We start from the raw sequence: 11,761 nt of genomic DNA, 5'->3' as shown, positions 1-11,761 counted from the left end.
ACGTAGACGAACCGACCTTCTTTGGTGTGACCCCTTTCTGTTGACTTCAATGGCGACCATCTGTATGCTTCGACCACAATTTTTATTATCAAGAGTGAAGATTTGGAACCTTTTTAGTGTTGAGAGACAACTGATTAGTTACCAGTAGGAAAGTTAGTCTCCAGTCAGGTAATGACTCTTTGGTAACTACGAAGGCCAGATCTCACAGAACAATGCTAAGCAAAGAAATAGCAAGGACGTTCAGCAATGCAAGATGTTGTATCAGCTAAGTGTAGAACTAGAGAAAGCATATCCCTAGTTTCGATCAGCATCATTGTGACCCTAGGTACCACAAATGGATTTGTTCAAGGTTCTATTGGACGAAGTGCCAAAGGATATATAGGAATTGTTCCTTATCTCTGTAGGACAGTCCCTCCGGGAAGAGTATGCTTTGCGCCCTGTGAAAATAGCCCACCAGTCCAATGTTTGTGCATCGTCGAGTTGGTGTCGAAATCAATGGTTGAGGTTGTTTCCTAAGAGGCATGTAAGGAAAATCCTAGCCTCCATCCTAAGCGAGAAAGCTACCGCGGTTATAAAGGAAGAACGAGAAATCTGTCCAGATTTTGTGGCACTAAACCGGTTATCTTCAAGCCAGGACTAAGTTGGATTGACCCCAAACTTGGTGATCTCATTCCTTGCTTAGGACCCTTCAATACCTTAAGTTGGTTTGAGTATTGGTTGAGTGAAACATCGGATTTGAGAGATATCTTGTCGGCTCGGTTTGCTGTCATTTCAGAACAGAGCAGTTTTGGTAGATGAATGGTTTGGATGGTCAAACGGTGTCCGGTTGAGTTGAATTTTGGTGAGTAGTTAGAAGACCCATGGATCTACATGCCCACCAAAATTTGTGCATATTGGAGCATTAGTTTGTGAAGTATGAATAGAAAACCAAAGGGTACAGAATCTGCAATTTCGCTGTGACGGCGATCATCCTTTGCATTAAAAGGTTGTGTTCGTAATTCATGCCTAGAAATTACAACTTGTAGGTGTATTGCTGTTAGACAACCCTCCATACCCAAGAGAACACTAATTGCACCCCTATGTGCCTTGCTTTTGCCTTCTTACATCAACAATGCGTGAGCAGTCAAGGTGTTCTAGAAGTCAAATTGTGCCCTTACGAGTCAAAAGTAATTGGAAAGGTGTCAAACCATATATTTTTGGATTATGGTTTTCGAGATATTGATTGGCCTAAGAATGGAAGCCTCGATGTCAAATATAGTTTAAGAAGGCTAGTTTTGCTACGATACAAGTCAACCCAACTTGCTATGCAACTGCACCACGAAGGCAAATTGTACTCAACCTGCTTGGTAGTGAACTAGTCCCTAGTTTTGTGATTACTTGCAACTTGTGTTGTCTTCCAAGCCTCTCTAACATCCTTCTACGTCAATGGTTCTCCGATGCTGACATGCCTTTGGTACCTTATATGTGTTTTACCCAAGAGATTGCATCAGATTCAACCCAGATCACTGTTGCAACTTGGATCCAAAGGCTCCCTAAGGAATGATCATCGAGAACGTTGAGCCAACAGAGTCAGCTACTACGTTTACCACTCACTCAGCAGACTCAGACCATACAATATTGTTATCAAAGAAAGAGCACTGCGCACATGGAACATTATGTAGCTTTCCATCAGTTGACATTTGAGTGATTGCACCGCTACAACCAGTTTGGATATTGGTTAACTAGCTTCTCATACCCTCAAAGGACGTTTACCTGTTTATGATCACATCCTTTACGAGAAGTTGTGCTCAAGCCACTTTTGTAGAGAATTGCTTTTCAAACCTTGGGAGCAAATATAGCACCATTGCAAGGAATATCCGTCAATAGACTGCGGTCTAGTGCAAAGTCCATAAGGTCCATGCTATATCCACTAGGAAAGTAGATGTTACAAGTATTTAGTATATACTTGTATCACTCTTCGTACATCGAGGACGAAGTACGTAGGACAGTGCTATCTTAGATTTCTTCCAATGTAACAATGCTTTATGGACGCCAACGAAGGAAATTCTTCAGACAACAGCTTACGATGAAGAGCAAGTATCAGAAAGTGTCGTGACCAAATTAGTCTCTCTGATACTCCGAAGTTAAGTAGCCTAATGCTATCACTGATGTTGGAAACTGGTTGACATGTTTCTCTTCCCTTAAAAGTCTTTTGCATCGAATCTCGGGACGTGATTCCTTTAAGGGGGGAGGGCTGTAACACCCCAGGTGTTTGCCACTAGTTAAGCAATGGGTTTGAGCTCAAACATGGCATGTTAAGTGATGATGAAGATGTCAAGGTCAAACCTATGGAAATGAGTCCCAACCTAAACTTGGATATTGCACCCTTGCTTTACATATAGGCCCTTTTCAAGATATATGCTTGGCTGGTGTTATGGGAATATCTTCATGTGTCTCACATCAATACCCATCTATATTGATCCATGGAAAAGTTTCATGAAGTTTCGAATCAAAAAGTCACATGAAATGATAAGTTATATCCTTGTTGGAATGATTTTACAAAGTGCTTGAATTGCACTATTAAGTGAATGAGAGCATGAGATGTCAACCAAACCTTGCAACCTTGCCAAAATGACTCTAGATGAATTCTACAACAAAAGTCATGAAAGGTTCATGTTGGGCAAATGCCAAGAAAACGCTCCAATGGATCAAAGAGGATAATTTAAGCTCCATCGTGATCCTACTTTGGTCAAAGTAGAACAGTAGGTTCTATACCAGTTTTGAGGTTGGATCTTAAATGAAAGTTGTAGTCCATATCATGTAGAACAAACTTTGTTTTTGGACCAAGAGCTAGATCAACTTGGAAATAAGTCAAACAGAGGCTCGAAGTTGGAACCTGCTGCTGATTTCAGCACTTAGAAATATTCTAAGTCTAGAAATTCATCGACATCGGCATTGACGTCTCGCGTTCTCCAAAGTTTGTTAAGCAACTCAATTTGGTCCAAAGATAAAAGTTGGAGTGTACATGATGGCGAAGAGCATGTATAAAGATGGCACTCGTTGGACCTTGTCTTGACCATCGATTTTTGGAGTTTGGTAATCGCTGTCAATCCATTGACACTGGCTAATAGGACACTAATTATCCGCTGATCTAGAGCTCTAATGACTTGGCAACTTAAATGAGAAATGTAGAGCAGGCCGAGGTGAGCAAACTTCATTTTTGGCCCAAGGTCTGATTCGGCCTGGAAGTGGCCCAAATCGGCTCCCCACCTTGCCCACGCCGACGCACGCCAGGTGTTCGACAGCAGGCCAACACGTCAGCCATGCACCAGGGCGCGCTCCCACCATTGCCACGTGGCCGCAGCTGGCCGACGCGCGTCCTACCCCCTGTGCAACACGCTGCCGCACGCCCTACTCATCCATAACCACGCGCCAGTGCTGCCCCGTCCCTTCTCGCTATCTCGCTCGCGCTCTGGCTGCACCAGAGCGGAGCCACCATGGCCGCCGCTGCAGAGCTCCCGAGCCGAGCTCGTTGCCGCTGCTGCAGGCCTTCTCCGTCCCAACCTAGCGCGTCATCACCATCTCTAGCTCGAGCCGCCACTCCTGCGCCCCTTTCCTAGCCACCGTGGTCGCCGGAGTGCCCTGCCGCCGGTGGTGCTGTGGGCATGGCCGCCGGCGCACGTGGCCGGGCCACCACGAGCCGCCTCGTGCCAAGACGAGTTGTCCCATGGGTGCGCGCGAGGCCCCTGGTGCTCCGCCGCCGCCCCATCGCCGCCGACGAGCCTCCTCCGGCCGAAATCGCAAGCTTTCCGATGACCTCCCTGCTGTGATTCGCGTCAGGGACTTCGTCTTAAAATTCGACATAAGGGAGGGACCTTTCTGCAGAACCTTTGACTCATGTGAATAGTGCCATAAGGACTGGTTTGTAATTATTTTGCAGGAACTTTGGAAATTCATAGTAAATCGTAGAAAATTCGTAAAATAGTAAATGAGGACTTTTTGGAATCCTTGTGAAATTCTCTATGCACGAGATCTATAATATGTCATGTTTTAGTTTAAAGTTTTAGCTGTAAAAATGGATTTGTGCAGTCAGGGTTTGAATGCTAGTCTTACTTGTTTTTTTATAACTGCAGTTGTTGTGCTCAAATAAATGTGAAATTTTTGTGGAGTGCTATTAAGGTGATTGTTGTTGTCTGGTAAAAATTTCAGGAGTTTAGGATTTATAGTTTAAGATCTATAAAAATAACAAATTACCTGTATTGCCTTGCTCCTATTCTGAATAGTCCTGGATATTTGAATTAATTAGCTTAGTTAAGTTATGAATCATGGCTTGATGACAATACATGAGTTTTAGTACTTTTCTTAAGCTTTTCAAAAAGATTGGGTTTGGTGGATCTATCCCGAAGATGGAAGGACTAAGCAAGTGTTAGGACCGGAGATGTCACCAAGTCGGTGCAAGCTAACTGAACTGACTTGTGTCGGATCCCAGGCAAGCCCCGGAGCATTTAAAGTCTCCCAGTATTTTACAAATGATTACTTAAGTACTTATGATTGATGCATTAGGTTATAAGAGTTGAATGGAACCACTTGATGCATATAAATTCCTTGTCCAGATATTACACCTTTAACCGGTATAGGTCCAGGATCGAATATATGCTTAGCCATGCTTAGACCGGTAGAAGTCGGGTGATATCCTGTCACCTGCGAGATATATGTGGATACCGGAGCACGGTTGGCTATATTTGCTATCGTGGAACAAAACCTTGGGATAAAAGAAAATCGAGACCGGGCCGGATGTCGATAGCGAAGCAACAAGACGTGGAGGTCTTGGGTGTGGATCTATCCCCGTCCGTGTCGATTAAGGACCGTACTGTTGTTGGCGCTTCTGACAAGATTGAACGCATGCCTCTCACTTAGCTAGCCGGATAACTCGTTCCGACCGCGAAGCCAAGTAATTCAACTTAGGCCAGGACCCGTTCTGTTGTGCGCTCCTTCCGGGGGACGATCAGACTGAGCCCAAGGGCAGGCTAGGCCTGAACGTCCTGGTATCTGGTGTCCCAGATTGTGCGGCGCGGTACGGACCCGTGAAATGTGTACCTGAGTTGTACCAAAGGTGACCTAAGGTGACCGTTGATCTGGTCTGCCTAGGTTTGTGTTAGGAATAAATTCCCAGCTGGTTGAAATCAATTCGAATCGCCGTCTCTCCCGGATAGTGAGAAACTTGGCTAGTCCCAACATCGTTGTAATTGGATTATGGAATGTGATGGTTCGAATAAACATGGAATTACTATACCTGCTATGGTTACTATTGTATGCTCTAAAAAGATATACCACATGTTTGGCACAGGATAGTTGCTAATCTAGAGATGGATAGTTCTAATTAACTTGATGACAGAATTATAATTGTATAATTGAGTTAATCGCTTTTTATGCAAAATGTTGTCAAGCTACCTCCACTTATAAAGCCTTGCATACTTCTTGGAGTCAATTTTATTTTTGGTTTATGATGGGTAAGTCTAGCTGAGTACATTCGAGTACTCAGGGTTTATCCCACCATGTTGCAGGTAAGGTTTGACCTGCTGAGGATGGTGGCTAACCACCGGTGGGCTCGATGACTCTATATTCACTTCTCATCTACATGCTTTTGTCTGAGGATGTCACTCATGCTAGCAATGTATTTGGAACTCATATTAATGAAATCCTTCGAAAGCAATGTTGTTTTCACTAATCGGTTTTGAAATCCAAACTTGTATTATTATTTATGAATCTATTTGTAATATTATTTCCGCTGCAACTCTGTGTATGTGAGGTGTATTTGCTTAATCACGTGATCTTGGTTGTGATGTTGATTTACCGAGGTCCTGTGTGACACTCGGCAGACTACCGGGTTTATATAAGTGAGAGTATGCGCGTGTCAACATGTTAAGTGGGGACAGCCGTACTTGATCTTGTATAAATTGGGCGGTTCTGTCACAATGTGGTGGTGACGAGGGCACTGGAGGTTGCAGCGGAGATGATGTGTTGTGATGATGGTGCGATGTCTCAGACAAATGGAATGGTGGTCACAATGACACAGGTGGCGGCAGTGGTGACCTATGGTGACGCCAGTGTGACGTCTCGGACAAAACGCTAGGTGGTGATGACACTACTGCAGGATGGACTTGTTGTCCCGGGCGGTAACGGCCTTTAGTCCCGGTTACCGCGCCGGGACAACGATCCCGGGACTAAAGGTGGAACGTTCAGTCCCGGGTCATCGAGCCAGGACTAAAGAGGGACCTTTAGTCCCGGTTGGTGTTACCAACCGGGACTAAAGGCCCTCTAGCCGAGCAAACGTGGCCGCACCCTTTAGTCCCGGTTGGTAACCCCAACCGGGACTAAAGGTTCCTTTTCTTTTTCTTTTTTTTGTTTAATTTGTTTTCAGTTCAGTTACACATATTTGTTTAATATATAATATGTTTTTATGTACGTATTCTATGCTGCTAATATAAATACACGCACGCATATAATTACATCTAATTCTCATCTCGAGCATTATTATATTCGACCTCCTCTGTTCCATAGCCCTAGGTGATGCTTCCTTCAGGCTTAGAACGGACTTTCACATATTTCTTCAAGACTCCCATAAACCTCTCGAAGGGGAATATGTTATGTAAGAACACAGGTCCAAGAATACTAATCTCCTTCACCAAATGAACTAGGAGGTGTGTCATGATATTAAAGAAGGATGGAGGGAACACCAACTCAAAGCTGACAAGACATTGAACCACATCAAAACAATGTGTGCATGCATTATATCCTTTGTTTGTCTGACCTGAAAGATTACTTAAAGCAGGCCAATCATTGATTGTTATGAACAACATTGCTCGTAGGTCAAAGTGTTCTTGTTTGTACTCATCCCAGACACGTACACCTGGTTTGTTCCATAAAACTAGAAGTTCTTCAACTAATGGCTTCAGATAGACATCAATGTCGTTGCCAGGTTGCCTCGGACCTTGGATGAGGATCGGCATCATAATGAACTTCCGCTTCATGCATAACCATGGAGGAAGGTTGTAGATACATAGAGTAACTGGCCAAGTGCTATGACTAGTGCTCTGCTCCCCAAAAGGATTCATACCATCTGTACTTAAGGTGAACCTTAAGTTTCTAGCCTCATTTGCAAACTCTGGAAATTCCCTATCTATCGCTCTCCACTGGGACCCATCAGCTGGGTGTCTCAGCATATTGTCTACCTTACGGTCTTCTTTATGCCACCGCAACAACTTTGCATGGTCTTTATTTCTGAACAAACATTTTAAGCGTGGTATTATAGGAGCATACCACATAACCTTGGCGGGATTTTCTTTCTAGGATGTTGTTCACCCTCGACGTCACTAGGATCATCGCGCCTGATCGTATATCGCGTTGCTTTACATACCGGGCATTCATCCAAATTCTCGTATTCATTGCCATGGTAGAGGATGCAGTCATTAGGACATGCATGTATCTTCTAGATTTTTAATCCCAAAGGGCAGACAACCTTTTTTGCTTCGTACATAGTGGTGGGCAATTCATTTGGCTTCGGAAGCATCTTCTTTATGAGGTTCAATAAATTCCCAAATGCCTTGTCGGATACACCATTCTTTGCCTTCCACTGTAGCAATTCCAGTGTTGTACCCAACTTTTTTTGCCCCTCTTCGGCCGTCGGGTATAGCAACTTCCTATGATCCTCAAGCATGCGCTCGAACTTAACTTTCTCTTTTTCACTTTCGCATTCTTGTTGTGCATCACGAATGGCATCGCCAAGAGCATCACCGAGATCATCTTCTGTCGCTACCTCTTCTTCATCTCCCCCCATTGTAGTATCATCAAAGGCACCATACTGAGCAATAATGTCATCAATGTCTAAATCTTCTCCTTCACATTCTTCCATCATGACCCCGCTTTCTCCATGCTTAGTCCAACATATATAGTTTGACATGAAACCTAACTTAAGCAAATGTGAATGAAGACTCATTGAGCTTGAATATTCCTTTAAATTCTTACATATGGCACATGGACAGCACATGAAACCATCCCGCTTATTTGCCTCGGCCACACCTAAGAAATAGTGCACACCCTCAATAAAGTCTTAGGAGCGGCGATCGGCATTGTACATCCAATGGTGTGACATAATCTGCATTACACGACAAATTATGAAAACCTTGAACATAATTAAGTATTTTATTACACAACATAGATGACACACACACGGTTGATTAATTAACTAAGCCTGGCTACAACATAAGCAATCCCAACTATCACTAAACAAACTAAAACTACAATGCACTTCAGTAACATAATTATTTCATGACCGTACACAACTAAACAGACAAATCATTCGTCTATTGAATATCAATAAGCTTCTCCTGCTGGCTCACTGCCTCATCATCAGCAGCCACTACCTCAAGCGCACCCGAATTCTGCACGTATGTAGCATAATCTTCCTCCCAGTACCAACCATCACATCCATTGCCCTCCCACTGAAATTAAAGCCAAAAAATATTTAGTCAAAAATATTCAAGAAAAGCAGGTCAATTAGCCATAATAATCAAATGCGTAAGAAACTCACATCGCGATCTGGGCACTTGTAGAAAACACGACCCTTGTTGGGTCCCTGTCTCTTGACTCGCTACTCCATCACAATCTTCTGCTTACACTTGCCGCAGATAATGAGAGGGAGTTATGGCCTCAGTCGTTTCGCAACCGAACGAGAGGCCGAGGATCCGGTACCAGTTGTCATCTACTTTCTATACTTATTTTTGCAAACTAGTGTAAATTTCACATTTTCTAAAATAATATATTTAAACAAAACTAAAATTATTTATTTATCTAACTAAACCATGAAATATGTACTATGTATAATAGTAAAATACCAAACTATCAAGTGATTTTACTATTGTAAATCATCATGTGATTTTGAGCTAAAAATGACATAGAAATCACATAGCTCAAAAACATGTTTCAATAAATAACCATCCGTACTAGTTGACCTTGCTTACGTGATCATCTCGGTGAGCATTTCTCCACCGGACGGCACCGTACTTGGCCAAGGAAGAGCTCTGATTCTACGAGGAAGGGAACACGGTCTTCCACGACCGTTGCCGCTCTCCCATGTAGAATCAAAGCTCCTCCTTGACGTCCGTTACTGCTTGGCAGAGAACATGCTCGCCGAGATGAACACGGTCTGCAAGTTCAACTAGCACGGATTTTCTATATTTTTCTAACTATTTTCTAAGTTTTTCATTTCATGGAAAATTTAATTCTAAAAATAAAAGGCATGATTTCTAAGTATTTCATTTCATGGAAAAAATAATTATAAGTGACCTGCTCGATATCGGCGAGCTCGCGGGCATTTAGGTTGCCGAGGATAGTAACATTTGTAGATGACATTTGTTGGTCTGAAGTTATCAAATATCCATCAAATTATAGCTCAAAAACATGTTTCAATAAATAACCATCCGTACTAGTTGACCTTGCTTACGTGATCATCTCGGCGAGCATTTCTCCACCGGACGGCACCGTACTTGGCCAAGGAAGAGCTCCGATTCTACGAGGAAGGGAACACGGTCTTCCACGACCGTTGCCGCTCTCCCTCGTAAAATCAAAGCTCCTCCTTGACGTCCGTTACCGCTCGGCAGAGAACATGCTCGCCGAGCTGAACACGGTCCGCAAGTTCAACTAGTATGGATTTTCTACAATTTTCTAACTATTTTCTAAGTTTTTCATTTCATGGAAAAATTAATTCTAAGATCACGTAAGCCGCCGGGGACGAGGATGGCGCGTGCTCCAGCGAGGACGAGCGAGGCGTGATTTTGATGAACTAATTTAACTTTTGTTTATCCAAACATATATGCAAATCATCATGTGATTTTGAGTTAAAAATGACATATAAAATCATAATAAAGTCCAACATATAAAGTTACACATGCATCTACATCGCAAAATGAGATAAGCTACTGATAAAACATAAGAGGATTAAGTTTGTTACCTCCAAAATCGAAGAGCAACACCAATGGAGGGTGAGAGAGCAAGAACAACAGCAAGCTGAAGAACAGAGGCAGTGAGTTTGAATGGAATGGCTCGGGCTCGGGGAGGAAGAAATAAGCTGGTCTATAGGCCGGGATAATTAGTCCCGGTTAGGGGGCCAAATCGGGACTAAAGATTAATCTTTATTCCCGGGGCATCACCCAAACCGGGACTAAAAACTTTAGTCCCGGCTGGTATTACCAACCGGGACTAAAGGTAAACCTTTAGTCCCGGTTGGTAATACCAGCCGGGACCTGGTTGGTAATACCAGCCGGGACTAAAGATCCCTGCCCCGCGGACGACCGTTGGGCAGGAACCTTTAGTCCCGGTTGGTATTACCAACCGAGAGTAAAGGATCCTTTAGTCCCGGGGGCAAAAAATGCTGAGGTTAATGCCAAATTGGGACATCGTTCTAAAGTCTGTTCTCTAGTAGTGTGACGGCATTGGTGGTAGCGGAGGCGACTTGTGCTGGTGATGGTGCGACGTCTCAGATAAATGGCGTGGTGTTGAAAACACTGGTGGTGGCAGTGACGACCTATGGTGATGATGCTGTGATTTCTCAAACAAATGGCGTGGTCACGATGGCACTGGTGGCAGAGGTGGTGACCTATGCTGATGATGATGGTGTGATGTCTCAGACAAATGGCGTGGTGGTGACAACGGCACTGCGGCGGAGGTGGTGACCTGTGGTGATGCCAGTGTGACGTCTCAAAGAAACTTCTCGGTGGCAATGTCGTTACTCGAGGTGGCGGACGTGACTTTTGGTGATGATGGTGCGACGTCTCAAACAAACGGCATGGTGGTGACAGTGGCCACCTGTGGTGATGATGGTGTAATGTCTCTGTTAAACTGCGTGGTGGTGATGACAACGTTGGCGGCGGCGGAGCCCCCCCTGGTTATGGTGTGATGTTTCAGACAAACTGCGTGGTGGTGATGATTCCATTGGTGGCGGTGGTGGCGAACTGTGGTGATGATGCCATGCCTCGAGCTAGTTTTGGCCTAGTTAGACATGCATGCAATACAATACAAAAAAATCAAAACATGTTGATTGGTTAAATTTCTCTACTTTTGTTCTAAGTAAAATTTCTCTAATTTTGACGAAACTTAGAGAAAAATGCTCGAGCAACGAAACCCACATATTACTTTGATTAAATTTATTCTAGACATATGTTTGTTTTGATAGTGTATTTTATGTGGACTTGCACTAGTTTATTTTTTTCATAACAAACTTGGACGAAGTTTTTAGAGTCATTTGAATATGACACAAAGACAAACCGAAATATTATTTGAACCAAGGTAGTAATATGTAACAATGCGAAGTATAAGTAATTATATCTCTCTATATACCTTGGCATGGTGGAGTGGTTGAATAAATGATCATAAGTATCAGGAAAATAGCACTTGTCAGGCATACATTCCTCATTGTATAGCACTTGTTGACTTACGCCAGAGGACAATACTACCCTTTTATTTTTTCCTCCTTATTTTCCTGTTTCACCTTGCTTAGGGATCTGGAGTGGTGTGCATTGTATCTGTATTTGTTTTCTGCGTTAGTGTGCCAGTGTTTATATAGGAATACCCCAAAACATTGAGTAAGATTTATTGTCAAAATTTATTTATTTCTACCTATATCTATATCTATATCTTCATCTCAATATCAATCTCAATCGCTATCTGTCTGTCTATCTATCTATCTATCTATCTATCTATCTATCTATCTATCTATCTATCTGTA

The 11,761-nt window shown here is 43.2% G+C and overlaps 1 pseudogene; it reads right to left on the bottom strand.

Annotated features, from left to right (window-relative positions):
- Positions 1–10,452: 10,452 nt before the first annotated feature.
- Positions 10,453–11,449, bottom strand: LOC136489137 (extensin-like; annotated as a pseudogene).
- Between the last annotated feature and the right edge of the window lie 312 nt (positions 11,450–11,761).

Source organism: Miscanthus floridulus, chromosome 10 (genome assembly GCF_019320115.1).
Source record: "Miscanthus floridulus cultivar M001 chromosome 10, ASM1932011v1, whole genome shotgun sequence".
NCBI classification, from domain to species: Eukaryota; Viridiplantae; Streptophyta; class Magnoliopsida; order Poales; family Poaceae; genus Miscanthus; species Miscanthus floridulus.
The sequence above is the reverse complement of the archived record's forward strand: the minus strand, read 5'-3'. Positions and strand labels throughout refer to the sequence as shown.